Consider the following 27,349-nt stretch of genomic DNA (forward strand, 5'->3'; position numbering starts at 1 on the left):
TTTGCAACGGATCCGTCACTTCCTCCCATCACCATAAACTTGCGTCGCATCGCTAAGATTAACATTTAACGGTCCGACGCCAAATATAGGTCATTTTCCTAGGGTTCAGGTGAGACTCGGAGGGCTGATGAGTGCGTTTCGGTGGCATCCTAACACACATTTGGACGTATTTCTGCCAAACGGAACTATTTTCATTACGACATGAGCCCTGAGACCAATAAGAATATATAGACGGTGTAAGTCGGCAATCACATACCTCGTTTGCGGTGTCTGAAAATCTCTACCTCTATGTTATTAGCGGCTCTGGTGCTTGCACTAGAGCTGCTATTCCGGACGGTCCCAGCTGGGGAGTATCAACGGACCATGTTACATTGGAGAGACCGCGTGTTGGTTGATGGGAATCGGCGCCATTTTCTGCTGTTTAGGGGGGACTGATTTTATTTTAATTGATATCTTTTTCCTGTGAGCGAATGCTATGTTGTGTAGTGTATTTTTGGAATCATGGTGATACTGTCAATAATTCAAAACGGGTCTGTGCTTTAATCTCGCACTGGAAAAAATGTACTTTACGTTTAAAATTTGAAAATTCAAATCTATAAGTTTTCGCGCTTTTTTCGAAAAATGCCGTGGTTGGAGCTTCCTAGTCATACTACTCGACATCAGCTGATAGCAAACAAAGGTTACCAAGGAAACCGTAAACGCGTAACAACTACCTACCGTCGCCAGAGCCGCTTTCCGACGCGAATGCGTTGGAGCTTCCTGCTTGTTTATTTAAAAGAGAACAAATTGACATCATTCCTTGAAATTTATGCAGAATTTTCTTCGCACAGAGAAGAAAAAGCACGGAAGTTTTTAAAAATTGTCATTGAGTAGTTTTCCATTTAAAAAATAAAGTATGACAGGAAGTCTACAATCGCAAATCGAGTTATGTGATTGCCGACTTACACCATCGATATGCAAAACCGGGCTCACGTCATAATGCACATCGTTCCGTCTGACAGAAATACGTCCATGTCAAATTGCATTGGTTTGAAATGTGCTGTCTAGTGGTTTTACGAGAGCTGATTATCTATATACTCTCAGCTCCGATGATCAGAATTTTTCCCTTCGCTGTTAAAAAAAGTCTCATGGATCTAGAGTCCAGACTCTTCAAAAATTTGACAAGAAGACTCTTAATTCAATCGGATTTTTGTTACGAAAGAAATAAAATCCACTTAAGAGGCTTGGCTCTCGATTCAAGCAAAAATCCGTATCAAAAGTATTTTTTGTCCCAATTTTATTAAGTCTGGACTCTGCTCTGGATTCACGAGACTTTTCCTTCCAGTGTTGTTCTTATAGGAACTCGAATAAGAAGACGTACAATGTATTTGTGTGACATATGAATCGAGTTTAGCAGAATGGAGCCAAGTTTGTTTGGCGAGCAAATCAGTCTGATGTTGAAGAATTTTTCATTATTTCTTATGAAAAAATTTCTCTTTCCATTAGTTTGGATCTTGTTATATGCGGGACCGTTATCTGTTTATTTTTGACTGATAAAGTCAGATTACAGAAGTCCGGAGTCCTAGAACACGAATTCAAGAACACGATTGTCGCGTCGTGGAATTGCCTACCTATCATTTGGCGGGAGTCCTTGCCTATACAATGACAACAACGCAGATCATCGAGGCGAACATCCGGAAGAGAATCAGGGCCGGATTAAGGGGGTGGCCACATGGGCCCCGGCCCATGGCGGCAAAATGAAGGGGGCGGCAAATTTTGCAATCTTTTCGAATGTAGGTATCAAAAAAGAGAGAAAAAATCGGATTCAGAAAATAAATTACAAACCAGAGAAGGCGACGAAATCTCTCATTTCCTGAGAGTAAAAAGAGTAATTTCTAATTTTGTCGTCTGTCGGTGATACGAGAGACAACACCTTTAATTAGTCGAGTTAAGAGAGAAACCAAACATGCAATTTGACCTGCGGGTCGATTGTTGAATCGTTATCGAATGACCTTGATCGATAAAAAGCATTGCTAAGATAGGGATTTATCGATCGAGTTCAATCGATAACGATTCAACAATCGACCCGCTGGAACGGAGCGGCGCGGCGGTCGGCATGAAACGCATAGCGCCTACAAGACTGCATGAAGACTTCAAGCATTGCGTCAAACATACTGCGGTTAGCAGCAGTCAGCTTGAAACGCATAGCGCCTACAAGACTACATGAATACTTCACGCATTGCGCCAAACAGTGTGGTCAGCAGCGGTCGGCGTGAAACGCATAGCGCCTACAAGACTGCATGAATACTTCATGCATTGCGCCAAACAGAGCGGTCGGCGCAGCGGCGGAAGTTAAAATTTTTAACCACATTTATGTTTGTTCTTTCATAATTTTTTCGTTCGTTTTTTATCAATGGAAGGCCTTATCCAAACAGGGATGGGTTTACGGAACTGAACTTTTGTTAGTGTTGACAGGGCTTTCACAAAAAATGTGCCCAACACGAGTAAACGCGTCTCATACACCCCTCCGCCACCGGCACGTTCACTTGTTGCTTTTTATAGATCGTATTCGACAGATCACACAGGTGAGATTATATTGATATCGATTGGTTCAATATGTAACCACAGCCTCAAAAGTCAATTTAGAAATCTGAGGTAACGCGCCTTATGTGATCGAATTTTTATCCTCTCGAGTACCAAATGGTAATGGAAGGGATCGGCTAGCTGAGCAGTGACAAATTACCTGCTTGGCGAAGGGCATCTCAATCCTCTGTGCACCAAAATAAAAAAACTCCTTCAAAATGACGGGCATGCAATCTCACGACGGTTGTGTTTGAATGGTAATCTCTCCGTCTCAAAGTCCTCTGCTCTTGATCTAGAGGCCTTTGCTCGGGTTTTTTGCCAAACGATCTGATGAAACGAAACCAGCTATTAGCTGCACTGTAAACACGTGAAAACGGCATGGGATTCGCTTTAAGGTATGCGCTGGCGATACCGGCTGCGCGACATTCATCGTCGTTTTGCAACGAGAAATAGTTCTGCGAGCTCCGGCGCACAGTGGATCGATTCAAGTAGATAGCTCGGAAATCTAATTTTTGACTAAAACTGCAAATTCTGATGTTTACTTCGTCACATTTTAAACTTTCAGGGGTGCTTCCAGAAGAAAATTTCACGAGGAAACCTACGGAACCACTTTTAGCGCCTTAAAGTTTTGTATAAACGAAGTTATAAGCATTTAAAGTTTCCAAATGTTGTCTGACTTCTCCTATATTGACTCGATCCCTCTGTGCGGCGATACCGTCATTAAGGACAACGGGGCTGCTGTGATGCACGTGATAACGGTCGGGGTTTTCTGGCACCAAATACAGATGATCTTCAAGCGAGCACGTCTTAAGCCAGTCGTGGATTATTTAAATTCTAAAACTTCTTTTTACCAGTCAGTTGCGCGCTTCGCAGAATTTTTTTGAAGGTTTAAACTTAACTCCCTTAAAAATGAGAGTTTTGAGACGTGAAATAAACTCTCTGATCCCTCGCGTTTAAACTTCGGTCGAGTCACGAACATATGGATGAATTTCATTTTCAGCGATGGTAACACTGGAAAAAAAACATATTGGATCTTAAGTCCACACTCTTGAAAACATTGACAAGAAAAAATACTCTTGATTCAATCAGATTTTTGCTTAAATCAAAAGGAAATCCGCTCAAATTAAGAGGCTTGGTTCTTGATTTAAGCAAAAATCCGATTGAATCTAGAGTATTTTTTCTTGTCGATGTTTTTAAGCGTCTGGACCCTAAATCCAATGTGTGAAAGTGAAAGATTGCATTGTGGAGGAATGGAACGAGGAAAATTAGAGAGAGTACATACACACGAAAAGATAGGGGCGAACCCAAAAAGATCAATGGAAGAGGGGCAATTTTTCAGTAAATTAACATTAAGAGACATCAGCTCTTGCAAAATATTATTGCACTTTTTCCTCATGCAAAGGAACGATCATACGAATTGGACTACAATTTGCGATTCGTAACCGCAATTTCAACCTCATCTGTAAAAACACTTGAAGGTATAAGGGAACTGATGGTACATACGTTGTTTCTACGCTGAGCTAGAATGTAGTTCTTAATTGCGAAAAGTGGACTCATTACTTTTTTTTAAAAAAATTTGCAGAATTGGCTTCATGCCACGGGAAAAATTTCCTGAAACTTTTCTAAGGATCGATACGACCCACTGCATGACTCTTATCATCAAATAAATTGTCCCAACAAATTCAGCAATAGCTGATGTTACTTGATTCTCTGTCGGGGAACACTGTCCGTCATGTTTGAAACTTACAGATCAGTAAATGATAACAGGAACTGTGCAAATGGTTTAAAAACCATCAAATAAAAAAACAAGAAAAATTGTACACTGGAAAAAAACACATTGGATCTAGAGTCCAGACTCTTAAAAACATCGACAAGAAAAAATACTCTTGATTCAATCAGATTTAAGCTTAAATCAAGAACCAAGTCTCTTAATTTGAGCGGATTTCCTGTTGATTTAAGCTTAAATCTAATTGAATCAAGAGTATTTTTTCTTGTTCATGATTTCAAGAGTCTGGACTCTAGATCCAATGTGTTTTTATTTTTCCAGTGTACTCGAAAAAAGTACAAATCCAACGGGTAGTGCAGATCAGTTTCACTGAGGTTACGACTTTGCATCAACATTATAATCTCTTGTGTTACAATCAATTTTAATGCTTCCGTTTTAGTGACTTGTCTCTACTCCCTGCTGTACCAATCCTAACTGATACATAACCACACTGCGGTTACTCACTGATAATAAGTGGACATTTTCTCGGCGATGACCTCAATACTTGACTAATAATAATTGCTATATGACTGGCCTCCTCTGCCATGCTAAGGAAGAACGTCGTATGAGCCCTTAATTTCAGGCGTTGTCAAATTTCCTCTACCAAATCACTAATCTTCAGGAAAATTCTTGAACCTTTTTCTGCCAATTCCTCAGATAATTTTGTTTGTAATTCGATCTAAAGTGTCTGAAAATTTCAAGAAAAGATAATAATAAATTTCCTCAAAAATAAGCATTTCATCCAAGGAACTTTGGCAACTCTCGAATGTGTATACGGGTTCTTTCTTAGCACGGCCAGGGCACGACAGTCCTGACTCATTGTCAATCAGGACGAAAGATACCTCCCTCATCTTATGACGTGAAACGCTCTGGAAGAAAGAACGCCATCAGTGTCAAGTCCCCAAAAATTGAAGATCAATAAATTTATTTGCACTCTTATCTTGCTCTTTTCACCGACATGATTTCTGGCGATGAAAATATTTGAAATTACAGTGGCTTTTTTTTATTCGTTCATTCAACTAATTGAGAGCCGGTTCCTCAAGATATGAATTCGACCCCTCATTAGTTAGTCATTTCTCTTGGCATTTAATGGATTCTGGCGGATCAAGCTAGGATTGCTCACAGAGTATTGCAAACGAGACTACTGTCAATCAGGGATGCAGCAGAAAAGTTCAGTCCTAAGTTCCGATCAATCTCAAAAGCTGAGCTTTCAAGTTTTCTACGGTTGGAGGGATTTTCTTCGAGAAATATAAAAGCGAAAAATTCCAGTTTTTAGCGAACTGTCTATTGGGAATCTGAATCTCTTTTTTCGAAAATACTAACAATATTTAAAAATGTTTGATGACTCAGAAAAAGCATTAGTATTATTAAAATACTAGGGGGTTATGCCCCCTGGCCGCTACATGGCCCAGCCCCCGGAGGGCGCTTCGCGCTCTCTTAGGCCCGCGTCGACAAAAGAACGACCAAAAAAATGAAACGATTTTCTACCCGACTCTCATTTGTCTAATCTCCCTCTGGCCAGGAGCAATTGGACCAATAAGAATCGCAAACATCACGCCAAAACTGAAACGAAACGAAGCGTTTCGTCGCTTTTTGATAGTCTGTAGCAAAGGAGGGTACCGTCAATTTACTTACTCAACTAACAGACCAAGACTGAACATTTCCCGCTTGGTTCAAATTTTGCCCCCCTTCCTAAGCTCTAAGGTCTACTCTTATATAAAAAAAAAGCCTGGGTCATATTTTCAAATTCTGATTACAACGGGCTCACCTAGGGGCTATCACCTGTATGGGAATCGGCCCAGTAGAATACTCAAAGGAACTATGACAAAAAATAAAAATTCACATTGTTTAAATCAGAGAGTTTGCAACTTTACCACGCAATATAAAAAAACCTGGGTCATATGTTCGAAATCTGAATATGGCGAGCTCATTCAGAGGCAAGTGCCTGTCGACAGCCGCAACGATCATGAAAATCGACCCGGTAAAACGCTGCAACTAAGCGTATACCAGATATGCAAATTTAGGAGGTCTCGGAGCTTACAGCATAGATTACCAATAAAAGGCGAAAAAAAAAAATTCACTTTACAGCAACAATTGAGGGAGATTTCGTGATGTTTCCAAATTTTTATAAAGTTTGGAGGGTTCCTAAAATGTTGGAATATTCACTGAGGTTTCAACCAATATTACACAGCTGGTCAGCATTATTGAAGTCTCGAAGGAATGTCATGGGTAGGTAAGTGATATTTTTACAGACAATGAAAGATAAGATGAACAGGCGAATTTTAACAAAACTTCTTCCTAAAGAATACTTTGGAAATCTCGACTTTCAAAATTCAATTTCTGGTTCCACCGCAACCGTTTTTAAACTTGTTATAATGCTTATTTAAAACTCAAAATTATTTGTAAAGCCCTACATTAGCTTTTCTTAAAATCTCAAAACTATTGCTTATTTACTTCATTCATATTCCTCAAAAAGAAAGGAGAAATAAAGTTTATCAGTAAATAAATATTAAAAGATCAAAAGAAAAATAGTGACGAAGAGATAGGAATTTGAGGAGAAAGCAAATGCCTCCTTCCTCAGCTTGGTTATCTTATCAGAGGCTCCAGTTACTTACAGTTCACGGCTGACTGTATTTTTGCAGAGCTGGTCATTCAGTCCGACTTGGCACCCTCAGCCAACTTGTGGCCTCTACTTTTCATTTGGATTGTGGCGCAGTTCAACTTCTGTTATGAGTAGCTATACAAATGCTTCACCATTAAAAGTTATTTCGAGTGAAGTGACTGTTAACTAATAGGCCTTCCGAAGTAAGTAAAGATAAGTTTTTTCTTCTGAGATTCAAAATTTCAGTTTTTTCTCCTTATCCTAGATCTAGAAGAGTTTTTTTTCCAAGGATTCTCGATAAAGTTTGCAATTTTCGTCTCGAGGAAAGTGCCGTTTCTAAACCACAATTGACTCTAGTGCTGTGAGTATTATTTTAATAACGAATCCGCCGATGCCATTGATTTCTGAGCGTTGCTACCCAACCGTCTACATTGCGCTATTCGGGTTTTAGAGTATTAAGTAATAAACATATTCATATTGAGTAGATATTCTTGACAGTTATTGATAAAAGGAGTACTTTTTTGCCCCTAAAATCATTAATAGAAGCAACTGATTTGTTTCATTACGTTTTTCGTGTTAGTAAATGCGGAGCTTGTGGTACTTACAGGTAAGATTTTACTACTTATAGGAAGAAAATTGTTGGAAAGTAAAAGCCATATAAAAGTTCAAGTTCCTACCAAAGACTACTGAAACCGCGTAAGTGCTGCTCAGTATTCAGTAAACCCGCAAACCTTTAAGTGTACAGAAAGCTCCATAAGAAAGCTACATTTTAAATAAAAGTTCATTGAGATTTGTAGAAATGCATTTAAGGTTTCCACTTTGAAATATTGCAACGTCGCGACCTGGCGCTTATAAGCAAAACCACGGCCATGTACGCGTCTCTGCAGATTCATTATAAGGCTATACTGCCGTGCTAAGGGAAAACACCGTATGAACCTTCAAGCGTTGCCAAACTTCCTTTGGCAAATCGCTAATTTATAGAAACATTTCTGAATATTTTTCGGTCAATTCCTCAGATAATTTTGATTGTAATTTGATCTAAATTTTCTGAGAATGTCAAGGAAAAATATTCATAACTTTCCTCAAAAATAAACATTTTATCGGAGAAAATTTGGCAACTCTCGAATGTTATACTCTCAAATACGACGTTCTCCTTTAGCATGGCAGTATAGGTGCCGAAAGTTCGCCGAAGACTTTGGGCTTAAAGCTGTTTCAGGACAATCCTTTCCCTTCTTTAAAAAAGTTAATTGGACTACATTTTGCAAACAGGAACTATACTTTCTGGCTCAGTTTAGAAACAACGTATGTGCCATTAGTTTCCGTATTCACATAAGTGTTTTTACAGATGAGTCAGAAATTATAGTTCCGAATTGCAAAATGTCGTCCAATTCAGAATTTAGATGAGTTTTAGGTCTTTACTGCTGAGCAATATTACCGAGCAAATGTCAAACTCTCCCGTTTGTTCACAGATTTGTTATCATCCAGTATCCGGTCAAAAAACGGAGCTCAAAATCGCATCTCGCACGTAACATCACTAGGTGTTCTTCTCTACCTCCGTACAGCCACGCAACTGCGTACATCGTTTTGCTGTGATGTATATCTGCCATCGTAAAAACTTACTGTGTGTGCTATTGCATAATTTACATTAAAAACTGGCCGATTAGCTTCTCCTTGAAGTGCAAAATTGTACTCTTATATATTAATTATTGAGGTTTAATTGAAACTTTATTTATTGTAATTCTTTCATTGCATTATGTGTGATACCTCTCGAGAAGATCCTTTCAAACTTGAAGAATTGCCATGGCATATTTTAGATGACATTTTTGCTCGTCTAGAGATTCGGGACTTGTTGAAGGTCGGTTTGGTGTGTAAATCGTGGAACAGCGCAGTGTCGCAAGAAATTTCGCGCAGAGGGCCGACACCGGAACGGGCCTTGATCCCACATACTTTTGGCGATAGGTACAAATATCCAGACCCCCAAGTTCTCAATATTTTTAACATGACGCATTTGTCGATATTGTTCATTGGTCCATGTAGTACGGACCGCTCTTTGAAAAATGCCGAGAGAAATATATTGAAGCGATACAGCCAACATTTCGATAAGAATGTGATCGCGGTGGGTGTTGTAAACTGTTTTGAAGATATAACCCACATCAAAAGTTGTCCCGGTGTGCTGGGTCAACCGGATGGAATTTTGGGCCTATTTCTTCCTAAATGGTGTACTTTAAAAATAAAAATAGCCTATATCGCTACCGGAAATGATTACGTAAGTTTCTTCCCAAAATTATTACCAGACAATAGAGCGGAGAAATCTACGTTTTTAATTTTTGCACGTCCATCTTCGGGCGTAGATGGACTGTGGTTGAAAATAAAACAAAATCTTACACCAAAGACTTACGCCCTATGGGGTGGTACTTTTGATGAGGATTTACGATTTATGGCACCAATGGACGAGACGCGAGGGGGACGAGGGGGTACTCGGCCCATCCACCAAGCCCGAATTTTAGGAGTGAACATCTACGGGTCGAAAATGCAGTCCTGGTCAATTGTCATTGACTGTAAAATCCGCGAGGACGAATTGCATAAGCGGTTGTTACGATTCAGGGATGTTTTAGAATTGAGGCGCAAAACGATAGGTTTAGCCTGCGGACCTACACATATGTACAGAGACGATTCAACTGGTGTGAATTACCACATTGAACGGTATGCAATCATGAACGCTATTTGGAAAATTTTCCCCGGGATTCCGTTCATCGGGGCGTTCAATGACGGAGAACATGGACACTTCGGGGTTGATTCCACGAGTGACGATCCGAACCAGGAATTTTCGACGCCATGGTCTGTTTCTTTGCTCGTCATGACTTTCCATTAGCCGCAATTTTGTAACCGCTGAAAGCGGATTATATTTCTTACGTTAGATTATACTTCTCTCTCTAAGAATAAAAGCTTAGCTCTATCGAAAATATTAAGTAAATTTTTGATCATGTATTTTAGACTTAAATCAATTCCACAGTTTATGAGTAATAAAATGTTAAATATTAAAGGGTTGTTCGCATTATTTTAATTTTCAATTTTATGAGATGTCTCCCATTTTAGGATGCGGCTGGATCACATTGAAGTTAGAAAAATTGACCGACAAAAATGTATCTTTTATGGCTTATCCAATTAGTGAAGAATCATCATGGAGTCATCATAAGACTAATATGCATTTAGATATTTCTGAGAAATGAGGCTCTTAGGTTTAAAAATTAAGAAGAATTTTATAGCATGGGCAAGCGTTGAAATAAAACGGTGATAGTGTCAAAATTTCACCTTTGCGAATAATAAATCCTCACTCCGAGGAAAGCCAACTGGTTTGATTCCTCCACGATTTCGCCTCTAAAATTTCAAACCTTCTGGAAAGGTCACTCAAAAGAAAAGTGAGAGGTTATTCATTGATGGGTTGGAAATTCTTGCGAAAGGTCAGGCTCCAGAATTTACATTTTAAGAAGGGCGTTAGTGACCTAGCCTGTCCGTTTCAGACGATCCGATCAAAAAGGAACAAGTTTGAACACATCGACAAACGAAACTGCTGCTTGTTCGACGTGAATATTTCATAAACTGCATGCGGCGATGCCACTTGTAGGGGTGACTTTCACCCAAATTTTATTCCGAAGGGTGAAGATAAATACATGGATGAGAACCTGTTCTAAATACATAAAAATTGCATTTTCAAGCGGAATAAAGAACCTTCTCTTGCTTTTGTGCGGGGGGAAAAAGGAAAAAAGAGAAAAATATTTAATATATCCATTTTCCTATCTTTCCGAAAAGTATGATAGGTTTTTTTTTTTTTCTTCATTGAATCGAGACGGGTGAAAACCGTCAATGTACATTTTTCCAGTCTTCTTTTCTTGCGTTGATAATACTTTTCAGAGTTGGATGCAACCACGAAAGTGGCGTCTTCGGGTTACTTTGATCCCAAAACAAGTCCTTTCATCATTTTTATGGTTGTATCAACTCTTTAAAAGTATTATCAACTCAAAAAAACTATAGACGAGAACAATTTGATAATAGCTGTTTTCGCACGCGCCGATTCAATTAATCTAACGTCCCATTTGTAGCGATACAGAGAACTGCGAACCATGACCTCACCTAAATTAAATCTAAGAATTGAGGAATCAAACTGGGTTAAATTTTGCAATAAACAGCAACTATTTCTGGTTCATTTTAGAAACAACATAATGTGCATTAGCTTCCCTACGAAGATAGGTGCTTTTATAGATGAGCCATAGAAATAGTGGTTCCTTATTCTGTCGCGCTAAGGAAAAACGCCAAATGAACATTCGAGAGTTGCTAAATTCCTTCTCAGAAAATAGTTGTTCGTGAAGAAAGCTGTGAATATTTTTTCTTGGAATTTTCAGGAACTTCAGGTGAAATTGCAACAAGATTCTCTGAAAAATTGCAAGGAAAATATTTACAAATTTTCCCGAAAATTCGTGATTTACCAAAGGAAATGTGGCAACGCTTGAAGTTTCATACGGCGTTTTTCCTCAGCAGTATTGCAGAATGTAGTCCAAATATGGTGAATCTGGCGACACCGGCGCTGCAAGAGCAACTATCTAGACACGCAAATTAAAAGCGCAAATTCGATACATTCTTTCGCTACGTTTGACTTATTCTCGACACGGGTTCGACGAGAGGAACCTTGAGACAGAACCGGTATACGGACGAAGAATAAAAATAAATATTCCGTCAAACCGTGCGAAGACCAGATAGGTCTTTACGAACGCACCACTGGCGTTCGGATTCCAGAGCGGCAGAAGTCAGGAGCTACGCCCTGAGGATGTTAACATACAGCTGGAGGTGCTCGAAAGTCCTATAGGTCGTAAACCACTTTCGTTCTTCTTCCGTTGTAACTTAAGCGAGATCGTATGCAGGTCGGTATACGGGTGGAAATGTTTTTAAGGGATTTCGATCGTTTGTCTATTTCGTTCGAGAGTGAAAGTCCTGGAGTGCATGGACTTGAACTTTCTTCGAGGTCGCCGAAAATGAAAATATGTATATTCGTTATAATTACGTTCACAGTTGTTCCTGGCGAGGTTATTACTTGACAGGGAAGCAATGGACTAATTTGCTCCTTGTCCCGCGCATGGAGGGTCAACTTTCTGTTCCTCATCTTGGAATGCCCGTAAAATTGTCACCCCTCTGACGTTTGGGCGCACCTTAATTTCTACTTGAGCCCTGTTTTACACATAAATTCAGGCTTTCTGAGGCTCATGCGAAAATCAAGATACGCCCTTACGTCAGAGGAGTGACGAAATGCCCATAAAAACCAGAGCTTACGCCTCAAACTGTCGGTGAGCGCATGTGCTTATGTTACAAATGTTGTGACAAATTAACACCAAGTGCAATAGGACCTCGATTATTATACGCAGGTCTGTCCCGGATGTGTTTTTTTTAAAAGAGTTAGTGGCGCTCATTTTGCATCTTAACAGTGCACCCGTTCCGTGACCGTGTGTAGTTCCGGGATTCGGAACTCTTTTGTTCCGAATTCTCCCACTTAATGACCGTCAAAAGTTCCGGGATTCCTTTCAGATTTTTTCAAAAGATCCGAGAAAGTTTCAGAAAATGTAAAAGTTCTGAGAAAGATCCGGAAAATGCAAAAGATCCGGAAAATTTTGGGAATTTCACAAGTTCTGGGAAAAATTCAGGAAAATCTCATTTCAAAGCTTCCGGAATTCGGAACTAGTTCGAGGAAATGGGAAAACTGCATCTTAGGGCATTGCATTTTTAAATTCCCTATCCGCATTATATTGTTGTTTCCTATTCGAATACAAAATTAGGGACATTGCCTTGATTTTTTTAATGTAGGTATGAATTCTCCTGAGACACTCAGTCCACTTATAATAACGACGAACGTGGGCAAGGAACATTGGTCAGGAATCGACTTGTAATCTTTGGACTATCAAAAAAAAAAAAAAAAAAAAAAAAAAAAAAAAAAACCGCTCTTCGAATTTACACTTTTTGTACCAAGATATCGTCACCTTCCGGTCAAAGTATCACAAGCGCCATGCGACGTTTTAAAATTTCCACCGTCATTTTATTTTTTTACAGAGAAATCGTTTAACGAAGCTGTCCGAAAATTTCACTGAATTTTCTTTGCACTGCCGATAAAATTCAGTGAAATTTTCAATAGATTCAACCAACAATTTCTTTGTAAAAAAATATAATCGCGGCGGAAATTTTGAGACGTCGCATGGCGCTTGTGATACTTTGCCTGGAAGGTGACGATATACGGATGAATAAAAATGTGTAGTTAAATGAGCTTCTATAAGCTATAAGTACAACTTGTCAACACAGAGTTCGAAAATTTGGGGTCAAATGCGTTATTCCGCGGAAAGCTTGCGAAATTTGTGGACATTCTAGCCCTTACAAGGGAGTGCGTCTAATAATATTCCCTTGAGGGAAATTATTGGTCATGAGTGCTGCCATGCTAAGGAAGAACGCTGTATGAACATTCGAGTGTTGCCAAATTTTCTCCGATATAATGTTTATTTTTGAGGAAAATCATCGATATTTTTCCTTGAATCTTTCAAACTTTATAGATATAATCACAGGCAAAATTAAGCTCCCGTGAAATTGGAATAAAAATATTCACAAATTTTCTTGAAAATTAGTCAACGCCTGAAGGCTCATACGGCGTTTTCCTTAGCACGGCAGAGTGGGTGGGTGGGTGATGCGGTCCTCCTATTTGGAGAAAGCAATTGCATCACTTCACAAGTTCAACTTCGGACGGAGCAGAATCGATTGAAAGACATCATTAAGTAAGGTAAGGCACACGCCCGTTTTATATTTAGCAATAAGCTTGGCTTTTAAATTAAGTTTGATTCTTGGTAATAATCAGATCGAGAAAAGAGTCATTAATAAGATGGAATAAGACATTATGCGCTAATTGCGCAAATATAAGGCGAACTTGTTCGGCCGTTAACTCTCAATGCTGGAGGCATTGCTTTCATTGCAGATGTGATTTTATTACCTCTGTTTTTTGTGCCTTTGAGTAATTACTTTCGAGAGGTTCAGTGTTCACCTGAGTTTCATTTTCTACCGGTAAAAGTCGTCAACGCTCACGCTTGCAGAGGTTGCGATGAATAGATTAATCTGCCATTTGAACCAATGAAAAAGGATCGATGAACAGGATGTTCGCAACGAACATTTTAATTATCGATTCTTTAATAGTTTCAAATGAGGAAATATCGTTAATCGATCATTCACGCCTTACCATAGCTACCACCAAGCACTCCGGCGTGTATTCAAACTCCTAAACAGCAACAAAAAAAGACCTCATTGTCAGACTGCAATGAGAAGGGAGTACGTCATTTTTTCAAACTTTGCTTTTAAATGAAAAAATTACCGAAATTTTATTCAGTTTGTTCGAACAGCAGATGAACTATGGCAAGCAACCGTTGAATACCTGTCTGCTTATGACGGTAATATGTGATGCGATCCAATCGTTTATTTTCAAAGGAGCCAATTGTATATGGTTAAGAGTCAAAATTTCATTTCTTTCTTGCACGGAAATCCAATTTGCAGATCTTAACGAAACATTTTAATAGTTTCAAAAATAAACGTTTAGCCAATACTCTTAACCATCAGAAAGAGGTACCTTGGGCGGGTATGTTTCTTGGTCCATAGAAATCAATCTCAACTCAGTGATCAGGGTTGTGGCCCTAATGGGAATGCGATACAGAAGGATGAAAGGAGCATCAATTTTTTTCAAAATAAAAAAAGTCATTTTCCATTATCATGAGACTTTTTTTATAATTTGACCCCCGCCCCATGGGAAATACTTGATCATGGACCAAATTTGCTGCAAAATTTCCGGTGACGAGACGCTGGGAATGGTTGAAGTGTAATTATGACCGCGGGCTTGACTTTGAATAATTAATCCTCATAACATCACACATCACATCTGTTGTTTGCTTTTGAGCGGGCGTCTAAAAAATGATCTATATTCGGTCCGCGGAATTTGTTTCCACTCAATTAGTTCCGATCAGGACTCATTTCGTCATAATCCATTGAACATCAGGTGCGCTGAATAGTCAAATTTATCTCTGAATATGGCATTCCACCAATCAAAATTAACTTTCGGTCGACGGCTCGCTACTGGGCTTAAGCGTTGGTGGAGGGCGGCTTGCGCTTGATGTAACGCAACTCGAGATGAGGATTGCCTTTAACTTCCTAATTAATGAATGAGTGCTCACCATTACTAACATGAAGTTTAAACAAAAAAAATCTACAACGACGATGCAAAGTTTATTTTTTTACATTTTGTTTTTCTAGAGGGAAGCTTATAAATCTCACAATCATTGGCCTTTGCGCAAAATTTTCGGCGAATATTAAGCATTTCGTTTGATTAAGCTTTCACGAAGTGGAGAATGTAGGGAAAGTATTAGTTTTAAAATCAAAACAAGTGACAAGACATGGTATATTTTTGTAAAGAATTAAAATATTTGAGCCAATTTAGCAACCTTGGAATAAAGGTATGTTCCCTCGTGCGGGAGACGACGGTTTCAGTATACCGGGATGGGCAAAAGAACCAAATGTTCAGCGGGAACAGGGGGTGCTTTTTGTCCTTTTTCAAAGTTTGTGCCTGGACTCGATTTTCGCGAAAAACTACAATTACCATGATTTCGATTAACTTCTCTCCGAAAAACATATACCTAATTTTTGACATGAGTAACTGCTTATACCACAACAACACACAGATCAGCTATAATCCAATAATCCATGGTCTCCAGCCACATAAAAAGCGACCATAAATCTTTCGCAATTTCAGCGCCACAGCAGCGATCGCACAACGCAGCTCTGGTTCAGGTTGTCCGTTCCTTATTTGGTCGGCGCTACCTAACCCACTGCGCCAGGCGGCGCACAGTGGATGGAGTCAATTAGAGGGGCCGGGCATGACATTTTTTACTAAAACGACAAATTCTGATGTTTATTTCGTCACATTATAAACTCTCAGGGGTGCTTCTAGAAGAGAATTTCACAAGAAAACCAATGGAGCCACTTTCAGAACCTCAAAGTTTTGTATATACGGAGTTGAAAGCGTTTAAAGTTTCCAAATTTTGTCCAACTTCTCCTGATTATTCTCGATCCACTGTGCGGCGCGGCGGGCGGAATCCGAGATACCGGCGAAAATACCTCTGAATTTAGGATGGAAAAAAATCCCAGAACTTTATTACGGTATGCGGTATGTGCTTTCGTAACGCAGATACGTAATTTGATAAGCCCGGCTCCGATGAAGTGTCGCGGGCTCAATGGGCGCCTTCCTTGTCCTGTCCACGAAAAAAATTGAAGAGGGAAACTTTTTCGGACGCTCCCGTTCGGATGCTTACGGAGAAATGCAGCCGACCGAGCTGCATCTGTGGCGTGGCGTGCTTTGCGATATATCGATTGTTATGCCATCCAAACCTATGGAAAAGGTTCGATAAACAGGGTGTTCGCAGCGAACACCGTAATAATCGATTCTTTACCATAGGTTTAAATGGCATAATAATCGATACATCGCAATTCACGCCACGCCACTGGTCTGTGGAAGAGCGTCGCACGACATTTTGAGGAAGTTCTGTTGCTGTCACAGCACACCAACACTGTCGTACTAAGGAAAAACGTCGTATGAACCTCCAGGCGTTGCCAAAATTCCGTTGATAAAATACAAATTTCCTGATAAACTTGTGAATATTTTTTTTCCAATTTTTCAAATAATTTTGTTCGATATTTCACCTAGAGTTCCTAAAATTTTAAGGTAAAATATTCACAACTTGCCTCAAAAATAAATATTTTATCGAAGGAAATTTGGCAACTCTCGAATGTTCATACGTCGTTCTTCCTTAGCACGGCAGAACAGGGAAAGGAAAAGTCTCTGGTCTTTTTTGCTTATCAGGCCGTATACCGTGCTGAAGAAGGACGCCATATGAACATTCTAACATTGCCAAATTTATTCCACAGGGTCATAAGTTTTCTTGGATTTCAAAATTCTCTGATTTTTCAATGATTTTTCATGGCTTTTGGGCATGAAATACCATGAATCTTCGTTGTACCCTTCCTTTTTGCATTATTTCTTATACAAATTCTCCCCAAGAAAGATTCCAAGAGTCCAGTCTCATGAAAAAACAAAAATGCAATTTTTTGGCTAGAAGAAAAAATTTCAAGGTTCCGCGGCAAAATTTCCCGACATTAGACAGTAAGTTGGAATTTTTTGGCCGACGTGCCTTAAAAATCAGCATAAAGCTCTCGAGTGGCTCAAATGAGCTTTTTCTCTCTGTGTTGAGAATTCCAGCTTTATGCCAGTTTTTGACGAACGTTGGCTGAAAAATTCCAACTTACTGTCCTGCGACTCGTGCGTCTACCGCAATCAGTTTGTGACTTTCATATTATTGAGGGTTGGGCAATTTTCCCTGATTGTAAGAGGTTTTCTTCGAATTTTTCCAGAAGAATATTCCCTTCTGAGAAAAGTCACGAGTATTTTTTTTTTAAGATGCAATTTGTGTTGGCTGGATTAAATTGGCAAAACCATCTCTGAAAAATCCATGGGGAAGAATTTACAATTTACCCACAAAACTCGTTTTTATTACGAGAGATTTGGCACCATTCGAATATTCATACGACTTTTTCCTCAGGACGAAAGTATTCTTCCTCCGACGCAACAGACGGCTTAAAAAACTTGAGATAATATTCTGATGTGCCTTCAAGTACCTTTGGGTAGGTACAAGAAAGTCTTTATAACTTTCTAACGCATGCTGTATTTCGGATGACCTTTAGACCAAATTTGCCGTGCTGAGGAAGAACGCTGTATGAACCTTTAAATTTTGCCAAGTCTCCTTCGATAAAAATCGAATTTACTGGGCCATTTGTGAACATTCTTTCCAAAATTTTTAGACAATTTTGTACGCAGTTTAAAAAATATCTGAAAATTTCAAGGAAAAATATGCATGAATGTCTTGAAACGAGCATATTTTACTGATGGAAATTTGGCAACTCCTGAATGTTCATACGGCGTTCTTCCTTAGCACGGCAGAAATGAACGTAACTTCTTGAGCTAAACGCATTCCATAATATTTTCTCATACCTTTCAGCATGAAGGAGGCTTTAACCGGCCAAAAAAGAGCAACTTCCATAGTTGTGAAAACTTGATATTTTCGTCTGATTGAAGCCTCTGTTCTAAAAAAGTCAGAATATTGCGAGTTTACCATGTTCAGGCGTTCTTACGACACCGAGAGACGAAAAGATTCGGGTTGCCCACATCCTACTACCCGCCATTAACTGCATCCATTAACTGCCAATAAACGAGGCCATCATTCATTCAAATACGCATTTATGAACGAGAAGAAGTTTTTATTTGTTATAAACCGAAATCTAATGATGCGATTAACCTGTCCCGAAGCTGAAGCTCCGAATGCTACATCAGCGTCCAAACCTAGCTTATCTAACGAATGAATGCGTAAGTTTCAGAGGTTATGCGTGAGTTAGGGTGGTCCAAACTGGGCAACTTCGGAAAATGAACCGCGACTCAACCTAAATTTGTTCCTTACCATCCAAATATGATACCTGCCAAATATTTTCGTTCTCCGCTAATATTAACACGTGCCGACTTGAGGCTGAAAATCTCCCAAAAAATTACATTGATTTAAATGGGGCGAAAATGGGCCGATCCGCGGTATTTCGTTTTTTGGCTGTAAAATGCGCCAAAATGCAAATAACTTGCTCTTAACTTACGATGATACCTAGAGGCCTATTGTGAATGAGAAAATCACACATTCGACCCATTGGGAGGGGGGGAGGGGGTCACAGCGGAGCCGATTCATATTTGCTGGGGCGCCGCGTAAAGCATCATGCGCTAGTGTGATACGCTCCGGGCAACTTCGGGAAATGGACCGCGTCGCTCCCTAAATTAGTTCCATTTGATCCAAAAACGACGCCGGCCACGTTTTATTTTACTCTCTGATAATGTTAAAACCTGCCACCGTAAGACTGTTTTTAGGAAAATTGCAAGAAATAGCAAAACAAGACGAATATTATTAAAATTTGTAACGTTGGTATAAAAAAGCAGCGTTGCACCTTACTTGTGTTCGACCGCACCTATAAAATACGGATTTCAAGTTTCAGCACTTGACATATAGCATTTAGAAAATTTTTTTTGGAGAGAACCTAAAAAATATTCGAAAATATAAAAAACTGCAACAACGGTAAAGTAGCTAAAACATGTTCTTGCTTGAAAATTTCTGATGCCCGCTGATAAGTATCAGTGCGTATTTTAAAAAAAATATCAATTGAAAACTGAATGAGTATGCTTTTAAAGAGAATTTAAAGCGAGTAAAAACACTGAAAATAATGATGATGACATAACTATAATAATGAGACGTTCTAAAAAGACATCGCGGCACTTATTCGCATTTTTCTGCAAGTACCTCCATTGTTCATAAAGATCCTCCACTTTTTTAACACAATGAGAATTGTAATGCACTGGAATTCTCGCTTTGTTCCAGAAAATGATAACTTCCTGGACCACCAGGTGTGCACTGTCGCGTAAACTTAACTGGACTTCTCGTAAATTGAAGAACAATACGCGTAAAACTTGTTTCTTTGACGGGAGTTTACTCCCTTCAATTACGGGGGAGTAATTGCCGAGTAGATACACGTTTCGTTCTTTTCGCAAAGTTGGCTTTGAAAGAGCCATAGTTTCACAAACATATCATGAAAACATCGATGATCGATCGGCGGGCAGACTCTGACTGCCAAATGCACTCCGCTCCCAGAAAACATGAGATTTTCTGCAAAACTCAGTAGTTTTACCAGCAAACCATTGTTGCAATGTGCTTATCAGCAGGTCAGTTGATTTGCTTTTCAAACTCTAGAAATAACATCATTTAATTTGCAGTGCGGCAATGCGTATCAGGGAGCAGGGAGCCCGAAAATGCGAGCGCGTTCTTCTCTTATCAGTTTGGCGCATGGAGCCTCGCGCAGGGCCGCGGGGCCTAGGAATCGGCTCCGCTGTGACCCCCTCCCCCCCCCCCCCCCCCAGTGGGTCGAATGTGTGATTTTCTCAATCGCAATAGGCCTCTAGGTATCTTCGTAGGTTAAGAGCAAGTTATTTGCATTTTGGCGCATTTTACAGCCGAAAAACGAAATACCGCGATCGGCCCATTTTCGCCCCATTTAAATCAATGTAATTTTTTGGGAGATTTTCAGCCTCAAGTCGGCACGTGTTAATATTGTCGGAGAACGAAAATATTTGGCAGGTATCATATTTGGATGGTAAGGAACAAATTTAGGTTGAGTCGCGGTTCATTGGGCCAAAAAAAAATTTCCCCATGTTAACTTGGACCACCCTAGCGTGAGTTTTAAGGACCGCCTCTGCATGACTGTGAGTCAAAAAAGGCGAATTTCTCGTCATTCTGTTTCATTACCTCTGACAGATATCAACGCGTAAAAGCGTAAATCAAATGGATGATGAAACTTGAAAACATGTGTCTCTCTTAGCAGCATTACAAAATCCCTGCCTCATTTTATATTTTAACGCAAAGAAATGGCGTTTTCATCCATGAAATTTAACACAGTAAAGTTTCAATTTTCTGAAAGTACTCTTTGACTTGTTCTCGCTTGAATATCACTCAAGTTTCTTTTGGAAAAATAAAATACGAGGCAACGGGGACGTCCCGTGAAGGGATGGTGGCAGGGCGTCGATGAAGAGATGTTGCATGTTGCGGCGTCAGTTGTCCGATAACCTCTGGGAAAATAGGCATGTATGTGGCGTTTGAGTGTCGCAGAACGCCAGAGTATGTCGCAGGAGCGACTTTCATAAATATGAATAAAATACGAGCGAAAATTTTTAAAAATTGAGAATCGCAATCGAAATACGTGCACTGGAAAAAAAAGTTGCTTGGATCTAGAGTCCAGACTCTTACCCAATAACATTGACAAGAAAAAATACTCTTGATTCAATCCGATTTTTCCTTGAATCGAAGAACCGAGCCTCTTGATTTAGGCGGATTTCCTTTTGATTCAAGCAAAAAGTCCGATTGAATCGAGAGCATTTAATCTCATCAATGTTTTTTGAGAGTCTAGACTCTAGATCCAAGCGACTTTTTTTTTCCAATGTGTTGCTCCAGTGACGAGGCATTGGACACAGCATTTTTACAAAAATTAATTAATAAGAGATAAATGAAAATAATTTCAGAAATTTAAGTTGCACGTTAAATCATGAATCAGACGTTCACGACTTTTTAAAAGGGAAAAGTTGCTGGGTCAAGAGAAAATCGATCCTACGTCAAGGCGCGTAAAATTAGTGTTGGCAACAGTGGCGTGGCGTGAATTGCAAAGTATCGATTTTTATGCCGTTTAAACCCATGGTAAAGAATCGATTATTAAGGTGTTCGCTGCGGACACCCTGTTCATCGATCCTTTCCCATAGGTTTAAATGACAGATCAATCGATATATCGCAAAGCACGCCACGCCACTGGTTGGCAACCATGGTCTGGTAGGCATGAGCATTACGGAAGCGAGTTTGGCCAACTTGAAAATCGAATGGCTATAAACGCGACGGATCAAGCCGGGCTGGGCTACGCTGCTAACGAAATTGATGTGCGCCGGGGTGCTCGTCCGACAAATCGCGCTCGTTGTCCGATGATAAACGGCTCTAATAAAGCTATCAAGTGATGTGCCTCCGCACAGTGGTTTGGACCATGCAAAAAATGGCTTCAATGTAGAAATGCTTGATTTGATTGGATTCATATTACTTCGGAGACATTGCTCTGTAGACTACATACATATGTTTCCATTGATTCCGATGGCGCGGTATATTTCAGGGTGTCTGTACTAAACCAGGCGGGCCAAAAATCAGTACTTTTACAGTAGGTACTTTTTCAGTACATTCTCAAAAAATTTAGTACCTCCTGAATAAAAAAAATTCAGCACTTTTTCAGTACCTCCATTTGACGAAATTCGGAAAATTTCAAAATTTTGAATTTCTCGCTCAAATTGACAAAAAAATGACAAAAAAATGACAAAACTTCCGGACATTTAGCGGAATTTCCGCACTTTTTCAGTACTTCCGGACCCCCGTTAAAAAATCGGTACTAGGTATTTCCGGACTTTCCGAAAATTCCGGACTTGTAGACACCCTGTATTTTCTGTAGAGACATTAATAGCCTGAGATGCTGAATGTCTCAAACACTGAGAAAAATCTCCGGGCGTGGAAGCCGTACTTGCGGGCTATATGGACATACCGTCCACGTTCCGGGCGTAGAACCAGGAGCAATTGAAGCTACGACTCCAGCACCCGGAAGTTTCGGCCCCTGCGCTCGGAAAGGACGGTATCTCTATATAGGCCGTAACTACTTTTTTCAGTGAATAAAATTAACTAACTGACCGACTAACTGCAGGAACTAGACTGAATATAGAGATGTCAGATAATAGATTGTTTCTGAGGAATTTCTGAAAATAACTGTTAAATACGCAGCAATTGAAAACCAACATATTTTTTATATAAATTTGACTGGCATGTGTTGAAATTAAGTTTTTTGAGGTACAAACCACATTTGACACGTGCTATAAGCTAAAACTCAGCTTCTGTATGTACTTGATTGAAAAATAAAATCCCTGGCAAAAATTAACGATAGGAGCTGCGTTTCAAAATACCATAGGAATTCTTATAGCCGACTAAAGAAGGCTATTGAAAATCATATAGCTGGCTGTAGAAAGCGGAGCAAATCATATAGCCGGGCTATACGAAGCTATAAAAAAGTATACAGTCGGGCTGTAGTTCTTATCGCCGGGCTTTACACTTTATCGCCATTGGCTATAAGAGGCTATAAGAAATTGTGTAGAAACTCGTGTGCTTTGGAAATCATTAAGTTTGATACGGAACTACCTTAATATTTACAAAACACACATTATATTTTCCTTTAAAACATATTTTTTTTTTTTTTTCATCAATTAAAATGAGAATAGTCCATACAGAGTGTGCAAACATTTCAAAATCGTGAGTTGAAAAACGCTCACTCCGCGAGATTAAATATTAGAGCCTAACACAAAGCGGAGCGGCGACTCACTGGCGCCTACAAACCTAACAGGGATACTTCACGCATTGCGCAATGCGTGAAGTATCCCTATTAGGTTTGTAGGCGCCAATGCACGTTTCGCGCTCTCTGCCCGCCCGCTGCGCCGCAGCGTGCCACGGCGTCTGAAGCAACTATTTCACACCAGAGGTATTGCACAGGATCATAAGAAATTGAAGGGGCTCCAACATATTTAGAATGACAGGCATCCTTCAAAAGTACGGAGCTTTCCTCGTAAAATAAATCAAGATACTACGGCACAAAAAGAGAACGGTAGTCCAAAAACTAAGTCCTAGTATCCGTATTTAGTAACGTTTAGCATAAACTTTATCGTCTGGCTGTTGCTTAATCGCCATCGGCTATAAAAGGCTATAAGAAATTGTACAGCCGGCTACAGCAGCTATTGGAAATCTTACAGCCGGATTTAGGTCTATAGTATTTTGGAACACACATTCTCCTGCCAATTTTTACCGGGTATAGATAAATAAATAAACTGACTTTCCGACCGGTCGCGTAAAAATTCAAAATCTGCCGAGATTTTCGACACAATCGATGCGATATATCGCGTACCAGTTCGACCACGTCAGAGAGCTCGACGAATCACCTTAATTATCGATCATCGATATTTCCCCATTTGAAGCTGCAGTAAAGAATCTGTTATTAAAGTGTTCACTGGAAAAAAAAACACATTGGATGTAGAGTCGAGAATCTTGAAAACATTGACAAGAAAAAATACTCTTGATCCAATCGGATTTTTGCTTGAATCAGAACGAAATCCGCTTAAATTAAGAGGCTTGGTTCTTGATTTAAGCTAGATTCTGATTGAATCAAGAGTACTTTTTCTTCTCGATGTTTTTAAGAGTCTGGACTCTAGATCCAATGTGTTTTTTTCCAGTGTACAATTTTTCTTGTTTTTTTATTTGATGGTTTTTAAACCATTTGCACAGTTCCTGTTATCATTTACTGATCTGTAAGTTTCAAACATGACGGACAATGTTCCCCGACAGAGAATCAAGTAACATCAGCTAATGCTGAATTTGTTGGGACAATTTATTTGATGATAAGAGTCATGCAGTCGATGTTTCTTGTCGATGTTTTTAAGAGTCTGGACTCTAGATCCAATGTGTTTTTTTTCCAGTGTTCGTTGCGAACACCCCATTCATGGATCCTTTTCCACGGGTTTAAATGGCAGATCAATCGATAAATGGAGAGGCACGCTACGCTACTGGTGCTCATCGGCTCATCGCGAATTCAAACTGCATCCAGGAGCGTTTGAGGCGAGAAAGTGCAACGAAGAGGGGCCGTGCGTGGCCGGGCCGGAACCCGAAACGCGCCGCGCTGCACTTAACGCCTAACGCCACCCTCGACAGCTTCAAGCGCCCACGAGCGTTACTCATAACTCTCCGCTCAATTTCAGGCGGGAAGAGAGTCGCTCAGGATATGCTGTTGGGTTGCGTCAGATATAATTGGTCAGAGAGATGATGTTGGAGAAATTTTACCTCGCAATGCAGTCAGTTTTGTGGGGGATACATGGAAAATTGGACAACGCTGGGGAAAAAATTATTTGAATTCGCTGTCAAATACTGCCGTGCTAGGGAAGAACGCCGTATGAACATTCGAGAGTTGCCAAATTTCCTTCGACAAAATGTTCATTTTTAGGCAAGTAATGAATATTTTTTCTTTAAATTTGAGAAACTTTTGGTAAAATTGCGAACTAAATTAACTTAAAAATTGGGGGGAAAATATTCAAAAATTTACCAGGAAATTCGCATTTTATCAAAGGAAATTTAGCAACGCCTAAAGGTTCATACGGCGTTCTAGCACGGCAGAATAGATGTCCTCTTTAATCAAGAATAAAGTTACTCAAATCAGGTAAATTTTTTCTTGATACAAGCTACTTTCATCTTGATATAAGCCTTACTTCCTCATTTAGGAGAATTTCTGCTTGCCAGGAAACTCAAGAACAAGAGTGGTCAATTTTCTCAGCCGCGCGGTCGAGACCAAATTATGAAAGAGCCCTGAGAATTGTGGAAGCTGAGTTTTTTCATTTTCCCCCCAAAAGTTTTCAGATATTTAACGTTTATTGTGAAATACTTGATACGACTTTGAAATACATAAAAAAATATTCCAAATACTAAAGAAAATTCTTGCCAGCGCGACGCGTTGACCTTTTTGCGAAAATCCCAGCTCGCTGCAGAAAATTGTGGAGGCCTAGAACAATATGCAAGGATATTTAGGTCCTTATTTCCAGTAAAGTTTAACAAAAAAAACCAAATCATACTAACCAAGAAAAAGAGGTTTGAAGAACCCGAGAAACTCGATGTTAAAGTATAGTTCAACGCCTATTTTCACATTCAAAATGTTCTTTCTCGGCTGTCAATTTATGTGAAAATGTGAGGCTAGTTGAGCTTAAAATTACTCCTTACCCATTCATCTTCTTCGTTCCTCCAAACTATAACTTGCGACCGTTTTTTTTTACTTCAGTCCAGCTGATCGTTGAACCAGTACTACTCAAATTGGATTAACCGGAGTCATACAGAAAAAAAACCAGGATTTTAATGGATTATTGTGTCTGACGAGAAGTATCCAAAGGTGAATTCAATTAGGTATGTCAATAAATCACAGAAGATTTAAAGGAGATATATTGGTTCGTTCTTGTTTTCTTTTTTTTCATACTACTTACAAAAGAAAAAAGTTAAAATGCACCGAGTTTCCAAAACGTCGCAATTGAGATACATATTTATACTTAATTTATGATAAAAACGGGAAGAGAGTCGAGAACATTTTCAAATAAATATTACGGCATTCATAAACGTTAGTAATTTGAGACGGGTGAAAGGCTAAGATTTTCCTACATTTTGGCGTGATACTACATACGTACACCGAGTTCGAATAGTTGCGCGCTTGATATCCGCATTCAACAATGCAAGCATTATAACTGCATTCGTAGGATTTGAGACAGGCGAAAAAGTAAGATTTTCCTTCAATTCACGTGATACCACATGACTACACCGGAGTTCGAATAGTTGCGCGCTTGGTGTCCCCTCTAGCCAGTGTTGATTCATGAGACATTTTACGCCAATGCCCGTGACCACTACAAAAATACGCAACTTTTCCGGCGGTTTTGTAAATACATAAATAATTATACGCCACTTATATCTCAAGATCGGGTTTTTTTTACGCTAACACGAGATTTTTCCAGTGGTTTTGTAAAAAAGTGAGAGATTACGCGTATTTTATCTGAATATCGCGTTGAGTCCGCCATTTTTCCAGCGGTTATGTGTGACACTTGTCTGGAATCAATAGTTCACTCTCTTCCTCGCTTCAGAGGAAAAAAAGAAACGAAAAAAAGAAGGAGCGGACCAAAATTCTGAGATCAGTTATATATTTTTTGAACTATTATTGTAAATATTTCTGAGCAGATGTTGGAATTTTGAAGGACAATTCAAAAATAGGATTTTACGACATTGATGATGTTGAGCACAAAATTAAAAGCTGCAGATATCGATACGAGAACCGGCCCGACACCGAATTAAAAAACTGGGAATAATTCCGAAAAAGGAAAAGACTCGCTTCCCTGTAGCATTAGTTACCCACTTTCCTCATTGGCCCAATAATTTCTAACAACACCGGCATGATTATGTATGTGCCCGTTTTAAAATTTACCGTCCGCTTTCATCTATACAATACAACGAACAGTTACGAGGCAAAATTCAAAATATAACGAAACAAAACGCCGGCGTTCAAAATTTACGAATACAACATTTAGGGAATACACTGAAAAAAAAAAAAAAAAAAAAAAACACATTGGATCTAGAGTCCAGACTCTTGAAAAGATTGACAAGAAAAAATACTCTTGATTCAATCGGATTTTTGCTTGAATCAAAACGAAATCCGCTTAAATTAAGAGGCTTGGTTCTTGATTTAAGCTAGATTCTGACTGAATCAAGAGTGTTTTTCTTTGTCGATGTTTTTAAGAGTCTGGACTCTAGATCCAATGTGTTTTTTTTCCCAGTGTAGTCGGTTGGATTTCACTTTGAAATCAGGAACTACAATTTCTGGCTCAGTTTAGTAACAACGTATGTACCATTACATTCGCTATGCACATGAGTGCTTCTACGGATGAGCCAGAAATTATAGGTCCTAATTGCAAAGTGAAGTCCAATTAATCAATTAGAAATGGAAGATCATCTGAGGGACCAATCAAGATTCATCTATAACACTATATATCTGTAGTGAAACTGCAGAAATACGTAAATCAGTTTGCGGCATTGCAGACTTCCCTTCATACTCCATTCTTAATATGGAAAACCACTGGACGTCAT

The 27,349-nt window shown here is 39.4% G+C and overlaps 1 protein-coding gene and 1 long non-coding RNA gene across 2 annotated transcripts in view; one reads left to right on the forward strand and one right to left on the reverse strand.

The window, feature by feature from the left end:
• The window catches only part of LOC109036419 (uncharacterized), a 685,415-nt gene that overhangs the window by 652,792 nt on the left and 5,274 nt on the right, over positions 1-27,349 (reverse strand). The gene's annotated exons all lie outside the window — the stretch shown is intronic.
• On the forward strand, positions 4,615-9,972 carry LOC109036430 (uncharacterized). The gene is made up of 2 exons (XR_011900020.1): positions 4,615-7,132; positions 8,399-9,972. It is a non-coding gene; the product is annotated as an uncharacterized lncRNA (long non-coding RNA).

Source organism: Bemisia tabaci, chromosome 6 (genome assembly GCF_918797505.1).
Source record: "Bemisia tabaci chromosome 6, PGI_BMITA_v3".
Taxonomy (NCBI): Eukaryota; Metazoa; Arthropoda; class Insecta; order Hemiptera; family Aleyrodidae; genus Bemisia; species Bemisia tabaci.